Source organism: Melospiza georgiana, chromosome 2, assembly GCF_028018845.1.
Source record: "Melospiza georgiana isolate bMelGeo1 chromosome 2, bMelGeo1.pri, whole genome shotgun sequence".
Classification (NCBI taxonomy): Eukaryota; Metazoa; Chordata; class Aves; order Passeriformes; family Passerellidae; genus Melospiza; species Melospiza georgiana.
In genome coordinates, this window is record NC_080431.1 from 22183618 (window position 1) to 22196544 (window position 12927).

Genomic DNA, 12927 nt, shown 5'->3' on the forward strand with positions numbered 1-12927 from the left:
GCTGTTAAAAAAGGATGGGTCTGTGAGGAAAACAAGGTCTACAGCCAGGTGAGGCAAGATCTGAAAGCCTTGTTGATAAAGCAGTTACCAGCGACGTGTGCTTGCAACATACCCTGCTAGAAGAGTAAAGCAGGTGGAAGATGATGCCAGTGAGCTCCCTGACCTGGCCAGGGCATTCAAGGAAATAAAGCATTATTTGGAAGTTTAGGCCAATTTAGAGTTTACTAACAACTGCAACAAGGACTTTAACAGTAAGATTTAGGAAGAAGATGAAAGCATTGCAAATAGCTGAGGAAGTAAACTATGTATGTGTGTGGTAGAGATAGATGGAAGCGTTGGGAGAGCACAGGCCTCAGACCAACCAGCAGGTTTTCTGTTTCAGGTGTGCTGACAAAAGTCACACTTGTTCATTTTTGGCATGAAGTTTATGGTTAGAAATTATTGCATCTGAAGTTGTGCCTTATATTGAGGGATGGCTTGCTGGATGGATTAGTACCCAAACAAACCTTTGATGCTTTTATCCAGGTGGTCTTTTGTGTACAGCCTCCTCCTAATAACAAACTGCTGAAGACAGCACAGTTAAAAGAAGAAACATATTTAGAAAGAGAAAGCTGCTGCTTCTTTTCCTATAGATTTCAGAATCATAATTTAGTCTTTGATATTGTACTTACTGGAATAATGGATGCAGAACTGCAGAAATGGACTTTAGAGAAATAAAAAGTTTTCCTGATGACTGAGAGAGCAAGAATAATGTATTACTCATATGTGGTCACTAATGCAGCCATATGAAAGCATTCAATGCAAAATAAAAGGTTTCATCAGAACAGGAAAGCTAACAGTTTAGAAGATGGAATGCTTATTAGGAAGTGGGGTGGGTGGACCCAACCATCAGTTGACAAAGGGAATTTGGAAGTCACAAAGATTTTAAAACAGATCACCAGTTCAGGGTAGGAAAAATCTTAATCTAAAAAAAAAAATAAAAGATGAGGGTAAAATGCTTTTGGGACAGAAAATGTAGTAAGCAAAATAAATGTTTCTGTGACTGCACAGGGCACTGTATTTTGTGTACACATGAGTGTGTTGGACATTCTTGGGCTCAAAACTTGTGTAATGAAGAAGCAAGAGTGTGTGGTGCTAGTGCAGACTCAAATAAAAGGAGTTCTTGGCTGGATCTGAAATGGATTGCGTTACTCTCAGGGAGGAAGGCTGGGACCCCAGCTCCCTTGGTGGGCCAGGGAGGTCAGTTCTACAGGAGATGCCCCAATGCAGCACAGTCTCATGGTATGAAAGGAAGACTTCAGTTTTCTCCCTTTACAGAGCTACACCTCTGGGAGCAAGCTGAGCATATTCCATTCTTTTAGATGGCCTATGGAATAGCTTCTAAATGGTCAATACAAGCAGATAATACACCTGTTATTTTTCATGCTTGACTTTAAGGGAGAACCTCAGTAAAAATCATATTTGAGTTCCTAAAGAGGGATAAAGAGATTGAGGCTGTACTTAAATTCCTGATTCTCAGCCCCCTTGTGTAACCCTGTCCTGTTGGCTCAAACATGGTAATACATATCAGCCCAGACACAGAGATTGCAGACTAAAAGTGACACAGGCAATCTAGTTTGGCAGGTTACCCTTTGCAAATACAAATAAGCTTTAAAAATGATTTGGCTGTTAGAATGCAATTGGTGTAGTATTTGAAAGAACATCAGCTTTTGATGAATTGTAATTGTTACTGGAAAATTAGATTCACAACCAAAGGAGAGCAGAATCAGATATGATTTCCTGAGCTAAGGGCAAGGCTATGCAATTTAACTGTAGGAGTTCTCTTTCCTTCTTAAAATTTATTAGGTTATTGACTATTGTATTTTGTATTGTTTACTGTTGTATTTTAGATGACGCAAAAGAAACACAGACTACATTGCAGGTACTATAAAAATAATCCTAATGAAGGATGGATGGAAAAAGACAACATTTGGAAGAAGCAATAAAAGTATTAAAGTATTTTAGTTTCTTCTAGCAAACAGGCTGAATACTCAGGAAACAACTCCCAACAGCCTATCTTTTATCCCCACAGTTCATTTAGGAAGGACACAGTAGGAAGGAATTAAATCACACCTTAAAGTCAAAGGATGAATTAAAGCACTTCCATATTGTTCTGTTTATTCTCCTGAGAATTCTCTCTTGGACACAAATTCCTTTCCATAGTAATTAAAGTGACCCATCCTGTCCACAGTGTATTTTAAATAGCAGCATATCAGAGAAAGGAAGGAGAAGATGCATTTTGTATACATCTCTTCATGTGTGTCTTTCTAGCAACAGTTAAATGTTTTCTCCCTAGTTCATCTTTTCAATTCAAAATACAAGACAGGACCACCAATACAGAAACAGATTTTGTTATTTCTGGAGTAATCAACAATATTGGCATGCTAACAATGCCTAAAAGTCTTCCTGAGTAACTGTATGAGAACACATCTTCACTTGTTAGTCAGTTCTCTAAGCTGCCAAGGTTTCTTGGATACAGCTTGAAAAGCACTTAAGAAACACCAAAAATATCATTGCATGAATGGCTTCATAAGTGCTGAATACTGAGTGGGTTAGAAATAAACATGGTCATTGCTGAATTCTTTAACTACTGTGAGTTTTAGTGATGTCTCCGCATTTCAAGCCACACATGATCACACCTGTAAATTAATGTTAGTCCACTCTCTTGATTCTTTGACTTTTGGATGTTCCCAGAAGAGGCAGAGCTTTGGCCCTGTTAGATTTATGGTGAAAATAAATGCCCAGTGGGACATATTGGCACATAAAAGGAGCATACAGTATAGCTATTTGCATATGTGTCTTTGGATAGGCTCTTCTTCTGACAAGGAAACCCTGTATTGATTGCTCAGAAACACTTTTTTCTCCAAAAACCAAAAGCAAAATAATATTTTCATTTGTCCTTTTTTTCTTGCTCTTTTTTTCAGAGCGGATTTCTTTTTTTTAAATCTATTTGTAATTTAAAAATATCTAAGCATATGTTATATGTAGAAACATTCAGTCTGTGCATTGCTCGGGAAGTCTTCACTGTGAACTTTAATTTGAGCACTCAGCATTTTTAATTTCAGCTATGCAATTGCATATCTGATACAAATGGAACTATTTCCGTTCCCTGGCTCCATGACTTGATTTATGCTTTATGGTTCTGTTTTCATCCAAAATCAATTCCAGTAGGATCTTTACCTATGCAGATAAAATTACAGGAGGAAGTGCTTTATGTTTAAGCTACAAATTTGAAATCCACCTTCTGAAAAAATATTCAATAATTCTGAGCTGATTAGAAAGCTCTTATCCAGGAAGTGGCAGATTCAGGTTTTCTTCATCTCCCTGCAGGGATTTAAACTCCAGCCCAGATTATGGCTATTAGGAGTAGAGAGGAGTGTTTATCTCCTTTGACTAAAGTTATTTTGCTTTGTTTGCAGGCATTAAAGATTCACCATAAGAGGAAGGGAGAAAAAGCAGGATCTGATGGATTTAATGGAGTGTGACATTCAGGATGGTGGGTGGTCTGTGTTGTAGTCCTGCTCCAGGAACAAGGCAAATGTGCACTATAGCAATCAGGTGTAAAAGCATAAAAATACATGTGTGAAGGGATTAGAAATCTGTTGCCCCTCTTGCCCACTTAAATTCCCAGTCATTGGGAGAGTCACTTCTTCCCAGGCTTTCTCTTCAGAAAGAAAATTTAAAAATATAGTAAGGAATCTCTCTTAGTCTCATATTCATACTTTCATATGGTAATATACTTTCAGTGTAAATGTGTGTACAGCTTCACACGTTTGCCTGTATCCTGAGTTCCATATCATTCATTTTCTCATGTTCCTGTATGTTTCTAACACCCAGTGAGCTCTTTCAAGGGCTTTCTATCCCAGTGCCTACAAAGTTTCTCTTTTGCCTCTTAATTTACTTTTAAGTATGTTGCACATTCTCAAAGTGTCTTGTTATTCATCCCATCTCCTGGTTTATGCTGAAAGCTTTTAAATGTGTTTTAATGATGCATAACAGTAATATAATGAGCCTAATAGCATGCTATTGATTTTCATTTGAAACACTGACATTTGAACATTTCAATAGCCTTTTAACAGTGTGTATATTTAATGTGATTCAAAGACAAGGCAAATGCAACACAATATGTCTCTACTAAAAAAAGTCCCATTTTCTATTTCCTGACCCTCTTTCCTCCCTCTTCTGCAATCTTTTTGGCAATCAGCCATATTGGAAATATATAATTTTTAGTGTTTTAAAAAAAGTAATAATACTACTAATAATTTTATTTTCTCATACCGTATGAGAAAATAAAAGGGAAAACCACAAAATTTCAGTATTCAGGCACAGCTTTGCTTATCTGTTCTGATCACAATGAAGATATTAATGATCCACATCCAGTGAGTGCTGCCAGAGAATGCAATGAGTTAGCTCTGGAGTGAACTGCCCAAGGATGCCCTCTAGACAGTTCTCACGCTCACTTGGTGAACTAACAAACACAAAGAGAAAAATGCCATCAGCAAACACACACATCAGCATAAGATAGCAGCTGCCTTTTGATGAATAACTCAGTAGTTAAATCATATGAAGAGCTTTGTTTCCAGGAGAGGTTTCTGAGAAGCCAACAAGCGAGATGTGAAGCAACCATACACTGTCCTGACCACCCTGTGTGTGTGGTACCTGGACATAAAACTAACAGCAGCATTGCCTGGCTTTACTGGCAATATGTTTTCCTAGTGTTATGTGTAAATACCTTCATTTTCCAGTACTGTGACATATTTTTTTCAGAGAGTGTTTATCAAAAATGAATACAGGTCAAGCTTACGTCATCACACCTTTCCCTTCTGTCTTTTCACAGCATCATTCATTTTCTTTGCCCATCAGTCATCTGCACAGCACCATAAATGTGCATGACACTGTCAAGATTTTAGGAAATACAACTTCTGCTCTGTGGGTTGGTTGAACATAAGGTAATACATAAAGAAAGAGAGAAAAGCAAAGGACCAGGGAAACAAGGAAGGCCTGTGCTTTTGTGAGGTCTTCAGTTTGCTTGCCTTCCCAGTGTATATCTTTTGGTTTTCTAGCCACATCAAATAAGAGGATCATCTGACAAGTCATGACTCAGACCTCATTGCAATTGCATATAATTAGACAGGGGTTTTGCTATCAAGCTTGAAAAAAATCAGCTGCTTTCATTATCATTTGGTTCAGATGTTTTTTCAATCCTGTGGTTTTCTTTCAAGAAGATGATGCAAGTAAGATCAGGAGCAAATTTTCTGAGACTATGTAAGTGATTTTGATGTCTGAGATGCTTTTTGAATCATTAGTAATTCACACAATGCACCTTAGACTGAAATTACGATACAAATTTTTCAGAGGTTACCTAAAAATTTAAAACTGTTTATCAAATAAGGTACCTAAGACAGGCATATTCATGTTTTGTTGTTAAAATGTAAGTTAAGCTCTATTTCTGCCCATACCAGAGACTATTCTAAACAGAAAAAGAAATTAACAAGAAAACCATCTTAGTGTACCTTGCATAGGTGGTGATATTAGTAAGTAACTCTGCTAAAAGCTGTGGAGTGGGGCATGGATATTAAACCAGTCAGAGAAGAAATCTCTTATGCATATAGTTGAAAACAGAAGAAATTACTTTTTATTTAAGATAAGTCACATGAACAGTCTCCAGAAGAAACTAATTCTCTTGGCTGATGGTGGAGGGACTGTAGAATGATGACCTCAGACATCTCATTTTTGACCTCTAAGTTAGGAGATCAGTCTCATCCCCTGGAGAAGCAAGATCAAGTTTGACAGCAAGGTGAGGTTTAACTCCTGGTCAGAGCTCCAGTCATACCTGCAGGCAAGGTACTCACTCCATTTCTAATTTTCCAATGCTGTGCTGCATCCCTTTTCCCCAGACTGTGCTGGTTTTTCATATTTAAACATAAATTCTCCAGGATGAGGACTGCCTCTAGTGACAGTCCTCAGTACAGCAATTTCTGGGACTGTAATTGCAGCATCCCTGCAATGGAAATTCTGGCATACCTCAGGAAGAAGGGGCTTCTATGCATAGGCAGTTGAAGCAAAAACAAATGGGCAGTGGAAAACCAAAGGGGTTGTACAGTACAAATGCTTCTTTCTGCCCACCTGCCCTGGGGGAAGTCTCCTGTGGCTCCTACTTGTTGGCACTTGTGTCTTGCAACAATGAGAATTTCTAGAGGATGTGGAACTACTTTGTTCCTTGTCTATTAAGTATGACTATAAAAGCCCAAGTTCTCAGTGCTGCCAGTTCAGTGAAACTGAAAGGTAGTAAATTCAAATCTCATAAACGAAAAGCATTTTATATACAGCATGCTTATAAAGAATTTACTATTACAGACTGTAACAGAGGCCATGGTTGTAAGGAGGCCTATGACATTTTCAAAGATAACAAAATATCGAGAGTAAATTCAGGAAAGGAGAAATTTAGAAGGTGCATAAGTGCTTCTTCATCTTACACAATCTCTTAATGATGGATGAGACCTTTTTGGGGATTATTTTCTCTGTTGTAACTTGTCTTGGTCACCATGAGACAGGAATTTCTAGACCATAAATCTGAACAAATATAGCAATTTCCGTGTTGCTCACTTACACCCGAGAGAATCTGCTGACCATAAAGTGCACCAAGGGCTTGATCTAAAGCACATCATCCATCACTGATGCAGTAAAGCTGCATGCATTCTGAGGGGCTCTGAAAAATTGCCCAATGGGCAGTTGGTTTGCAGGGCAGAGATTGTACTCTTGGCTAGTGTGGCATTGGTGTACAAGGCCCTGCATTCATTGCTCTGCCTAAAAGAATCTCAGATTGTGCAACTCACGCACCTCCTGCTCTTCCTTTTAATTCTTTGCTCAAAATCCAGTGCAAACTTCCTCTCTCATCCTGACTATTTATAAGTATACATAGAAACAAATGTTTTGTAAAGATGTAAGAGACATTCTTCTTTATTCCCGGGGGCAAATAAAACCTTTTATTTTTAGTCCAGTTTCCTAAGGAAATGAGACTGATGCAATCACATTGTCTATTTATCTGTCTATCAAATTGGCCCCCTTCCCCCCTTCCCTCCCCCATCAACTTCTCACCATTAATTTCTTTCAGCCAGATCTGAAAGAAACGCAAAATTCTTTCAAAAGTTTTAAATGCACACGAGTTTTATGAAAATCAGTGGGTGGGCCAGAGGAGAGATCTTATCGGTTCCCTCATGGGAGAAGCCAGTTCTGGCTGAATTCAGTGGGTGGGCAGCAAAGGGCTGTCACCTTAGGCATAGCTGTAACACCACATGATGCCCATCGTCCCCTGAAGGTAGAAGAACTGGAATCACTGGGCTGGGAGTTCAGAGGTACTTCTGGAGAGGCTCTCCTGGGTACTTGGCAGTATTTCAGGGGTGGGGAGACAGAGGTGTGACATCCTTGATTTCTCTTGCTGTCCCTCTCTGTCTCCAAAGATTGACATTCTTAACTGATGCTCTCACTGAAGGTGTTGAAGGTGCAGAGTGCTGTTAATACAAATGTTTCAGAACACATAGACTTCCAAACAAGTTTGAAGGCTGAGCAATTTTGCCTTCAGCAACTGAATTAATTTTGCAAATATTTAATATATAATTAAACCTTCTTTTCCTATCAGGTGATCCATCCTCACCATATAACTTTACATGCCAGGATAGAAGATGATGGTGAGGTGGGTAAAATAAAGAAATAATAGGTAGAGTCTTTCTATTTGTAAATATACTGTCAGAAATAACCTGAGTCCCTTCTCCAAAAGGGAAACCCTAGATTTTTTCAGGATCCTTGTTTCATGCTGTATGCATCCCATGCTCGTGTCCATAAATGTTTCCCTGTGATCAGCCACCATCTGCAGATCTGTGTCCCTGGATGACAGTTGTTGTTGCTGCATTTCTTGCAGAGATCACACCAAGGACAGACACATGCAGTCAGTGTAGCTGGAGAAGTGCACTCTCTCAGCCAGCTACTATTTCACATGTATTAGCTGCCGGAGCCTGTGGTTTGGCATCAGCACAAACTTCTTCCTATCACAGCATTAGAAGTTGTCTAATCAAAACAAAAATGGTTACCTAAGCCTGTCACAGCCACCTCCTGGTTAGCAGTGGTGACCTGTTTGTGCACCAGGTCCTGTCTCTGTTTTTTTACAGCAGTTTTGGGTCAAAGGAAGCTCTTCAGAGGACTCCAAGAGGTCAGAGTTCCCTATGCAATAACTCTGTAGCTGCTGCTTATCACCCCTGCTCTAGATCTTGATGCAGTTTCACAACCCTGCAGCACCAGAAACCTCAACTGGCAAGGCCTGATGTAAACAACAGCTGTCAACATTCAGCAGCGTAAGCAGCATCATTTCTTTGCCAGGACCCATCACTGTCAAGTAAGGGTTAAAAAAGACCACTGCTGAAATGCCCTTCATGGTCAGAGCCTTGTGTGTGCATCCTTCTGAAATAACATCACAGTCCAAAACAGGAACAGCTCTTTCAATGGTGCAGGATCCATGCCTGGGCAGCAGCTGGAGAGGACAGGAGAGAAAAAGCTGAATCAGAAGTACTTTATTTTTAGTAGTTTAATAGTGGACTAGGATAGTTTGTGAGCTGGAGTTGAGGAAAAACAAACACATCTTTCCACAGCACATGGTTAAAACATTTCCTTAGGTATTCCATGTTGGTGATAATTTGAAGTCCTAGCCACCCTCCCAGAACTCCTCATGTGGACTTGCATCTGTAACTGTGAATTAAATGTGTGCATTTGGGCGTGTTTGGTTTGTCTGGATATCCACATCCACATATGTAAGCCAGGGTAAATCTTACAGCAAGAAATGGGCAGAAGTATAACTTGGCAAAACTTGTGTGGCAGAACTGAAAGCAAATCATCAAGTTTGCCAAGTCCCAGGGCTGCTTTGCAGTGAGAAAAGGGCAAAGCAATAACACTACCACCTTGATTTCAGTTTCTCCAGTAAGTCACTGGTTTCACCTTGCAGGGATATAAAGGACCTGTATGTGCATATCCCTGTATTTTTGTAGGTAGGGTTTTCATCTTTAGAAGATGACATGCCCTAGAGCCGGCTCCTCAGTTTGCAACATCCTTCATCTGGCCAGAAGCAGCTGCTGCAGCTTCCACAGACCATGTCAGGTCAGAGTAAACTCTATGTCCCATTGGCATAGGGCACATGGGCTGAGAGCTACTTTAAGACAGTCTGATAGCAGGGCAATACTTCAGGAAATGCTGTTTTGTTGAGGTCCTGAGTCTTGTTCCTGGACAACATAGACACTTGTGTCACAAGCCACGGTGTCCTTCAGAAGACTTAATCTGTACCATGAATGGAGCAACTCTCATATATCGACCAAGGTGAGTATAACCTTGTAAAAAACAAGCATGGAGAAATGTCAATAGTGTGCTTACATAAATGGTTTCAGCTGGAAAAATTGAGTTTGCTCAGTGTAGTTTATTTATGATCTGAATATCAAGAGCATTTCAAACATCTACTTGATCAACAAAAGAAGAAACGACTCTGTATTTACACAGTCTTGTACCAACCTCCCCTTTCCCACTAAGTCTTAAACCTGTGGCTATTTTCAACCAAAGGAGAGAGAGGGATAGAGGCCTGGAAGAGATGGAGCTGTAAAATCTCCATCTGCTGGAGACCTGGTGGAGGGGAAGGGCTCTGCCATGGAGGCTGCTGTCAGTTTTGCTGCCCGCTCTCTCGGCTCTAACCAATTTTCCTGCTCTCACTTCTTGGCCATTTTGCAGCTGTGTCAGAGCAGCTGGCCCCAGCAGGGAGGCTTTGGGAGAGAGTCTGAACCACGCTGGGAGGAGGGGAAACAGGAAGCATTGCAGGAAGGGGGGACTGAAGATGTAAAGGCAACCATGGGGACATGGAGAGAGAGTACAGGGAGACCATTACAGTAAGGGAGGGGCAGGAGAGCAGAGAATGTTACAGGTTTTGTTGGTTTTGCTGGCTGCTAAATACTCTTCTTTGACATGTGAAAGGACTGTGAAGCTGCAATTAATAAATAAGCAGTAGTTATCAGTGCTTTTCAATTCCAAGGGGTTTATAAACATTAATGAACCTTCATGAGCTGTTGGACAGGTATTCAAGCTGTATTCCATTTTCACAGATAAGGAGATGAAAGCTCTGGCTCAAGTCCAAAGTTTTCAAAAGCAGCAACTACTTTTAAGAACCCTCCTTGACGCTCAACACCAAACCTCTGAAGGGATTGATTTCACGGTTGTCATCAATGTTGATTATATTTAATCAACATTGCTATTTACTTTCCTTCTGCAAAGCTAGGTCTAAACACTCAGAAGCAGCAATATCTTTTAAAAATTCAGGCTCTGTAGGTCTTTTGGGTTCTCCCAAGGAGAAACTGGTTTATGAGAGAAATAGATATGCAAAAATTGCACCATGACAAGAATGGAAACAAAGACTTTGCTGGCCTACAACAGTTAGAGAAAGGGCAAAGTAAAACAAAGATTTAAAAAAAACCAGAGTTCAAGAAGATCCATTCCCCTGTGCAAATGGGAAAGGAAGCAGAGCATGTTTTCAAATCTTTCTACATCTCCCATAAAGACTAGGCAGATGGTTTGGGTGCATTTCTGTAAGTATGTGATGAATATTTTATCCCTGAAAGGAATATGAATATACCACATGAATGTGTATGTATCACCAGCTTCACTGAGTGAAGAAACAACAGGACTTCATCAGCAACCATGTGACTTGGTAGTCTAGAAAAGAAAAAAAAAATAGCAGTATAATAAAAAAGGGGAAGAGAGTTGTAGTTATTTTCTTTGAAATCATGCATTCCCAATTTGAATTGTTCTGTGGCCATGCAAAGACTAACATCTTGTTTGCCTACCTGCAAAAACATAGGTGGTGAAAAAGCCTCCAAATTCTGTTAGAATGGCAGGTGTCACATTTAAATTAGCCAGCAGGCAAAACAAAAGGAGATCATGGAGCTTTCAGACAGAATATGGCAGCCAGGTAAAAGCAGAAATGCAATGCTGATCAAAGACAGCAAGTTCAAACCCAGTCCTAGGCATGTGCAGCACGATTCCTACCCAGCAATATCAGCTATGTACGAGCTCAGCTAGCATAGCTTTGAGTGTCATGGTGGGAAGATGTAAGAATCACAACAGAAATGCTCCTTTGGGGATCCCCAGTGCATAAAAAAGAGGAAAAGGTTGTCAGAAAAGATATGTTAAAGTGTGCCTCAAAGGCACTCACATACACGCTTTAAAACTTGTCTCAATGCGCTGACACTTCTGCAACAACTAAGCTTGTGCTGTGACACAGTTTTGCCACTCCTGCAGCTGAAGCTCCCCACAGGTATTTTGAGATGCTCAGAAGGTGAGCAGAGGTGGTGGCTCCTCCCTACACCTTCTGCTGCACCACCACGCCCAGCACAGGCAGCACTGGCAGTCCCAGCACGCTCACCCTGAGCACTTGGGTGATAATGTGACGCTTCCACCCTTGGTGGAAGGTGCCAACTGTCTGCAGCTGCCAGACAGGCAGGATTCACAAAAAATGGAAAACACTAGAGCTTTATGTAGCTTCAAACTGGCTGTAGGGTCCCTGTGTGCACAGGGTTATGACAAATCCCATATGGGGTCAGACCTTGTGGCATACAGGTGGGATAGAGACCATCATGACTTCAAGGGACATAATGTGCTTTCACGTGTTTCTGTTATGCAGCTCTTGTGAGGCATCTCTGACTGAGAAAAAGGCACAAGTGATTCATGATTTTAAAAGGCCTTACTGTCCACACAAGTTGATATCCCAGGGGATCAAAAGAAGAACAGGGTAAGCACCTAACAAGAACCTCTGCAGCCAAGAAAAATGGAAATTCTTCCAGTTTTCTAGGCCATACTTTTAGCTAAGGCCAATTGTACCCAAATCCAGCAAAAGACAGCTATGGTAGGAAAACCACTGCCCATCTCCATGCAGAAACAAGATAGGGCACTATAAACAATGCTGGCATACTTTTGAAGGTGGTTTAGGTTTGGGATTTTTTATTCCCCAAATCATTAAAGTATTGCTGAACTCCTGAAGACTTTTGATCTTGGAAGATAAATTGGTATGGGAATTTTGAATCAGGAAACAGTGCCGGAGGAAGCTGCTGCTAACAGAAGCCATTCCACTTCAGGCTTCCTTTGAGACTGCCTGGCACAAGTGAATGCCAGCAGCTGCATTTTTGGTAGCATGTTAGGGCAGCAAGACCTTTTTCCTGTCAAGGTAATTTGCTATTGCTGCTGAAAGACCACTGCTCTACAGAAAACTGCAATTAGAAAGGGGGCAGGCTGCAACCTCTGTTCAGGAGCTGTTGTCCTCTCTGCCCTGGGCTTTTAACCTTGTCACAACTTACGGAGCCTTTGCACCTTTGCTTTTGATTCTGCCTCCTTTGTTCCTGGCTCTGCTAATTTGCTCTATTGTTTAAGGTCTTGTATGTACCAAAAGGTAGAAAAATCACTGATTGCTTGATTCATTCTCCCTAAAGAGCAGAAATGCATTTTAGGAGGCCAACTCTTCCATTCCCACTGCAGTGACTTATGCCAAGCCAGAAATAAATTGTATTCTTGGAATGCAGTTTTTTATACAGGGTTGGCCACTCCTCTTCTTTTGTACCAGAATAATTTTAGTGTCTTATCTCAGTGTCAGATAGGGTTGTATATAAGAATCCTGAGAGGATGGGGTCTACCCACTGCCATATCTTGAGAATGAAAATGAGGATGGGCAGGGAGGGTATCCTGGGCAGTGACTTGAGAAATACCTTTTTCTTTCCATCATAACTGAAATAATCGACATCATCTCCTCCCAGCTTCCTGAGGTCACTGCCACTGTGCTCAACAGAGGTCTTCTGCACCTGCTGAAGGTGGGGA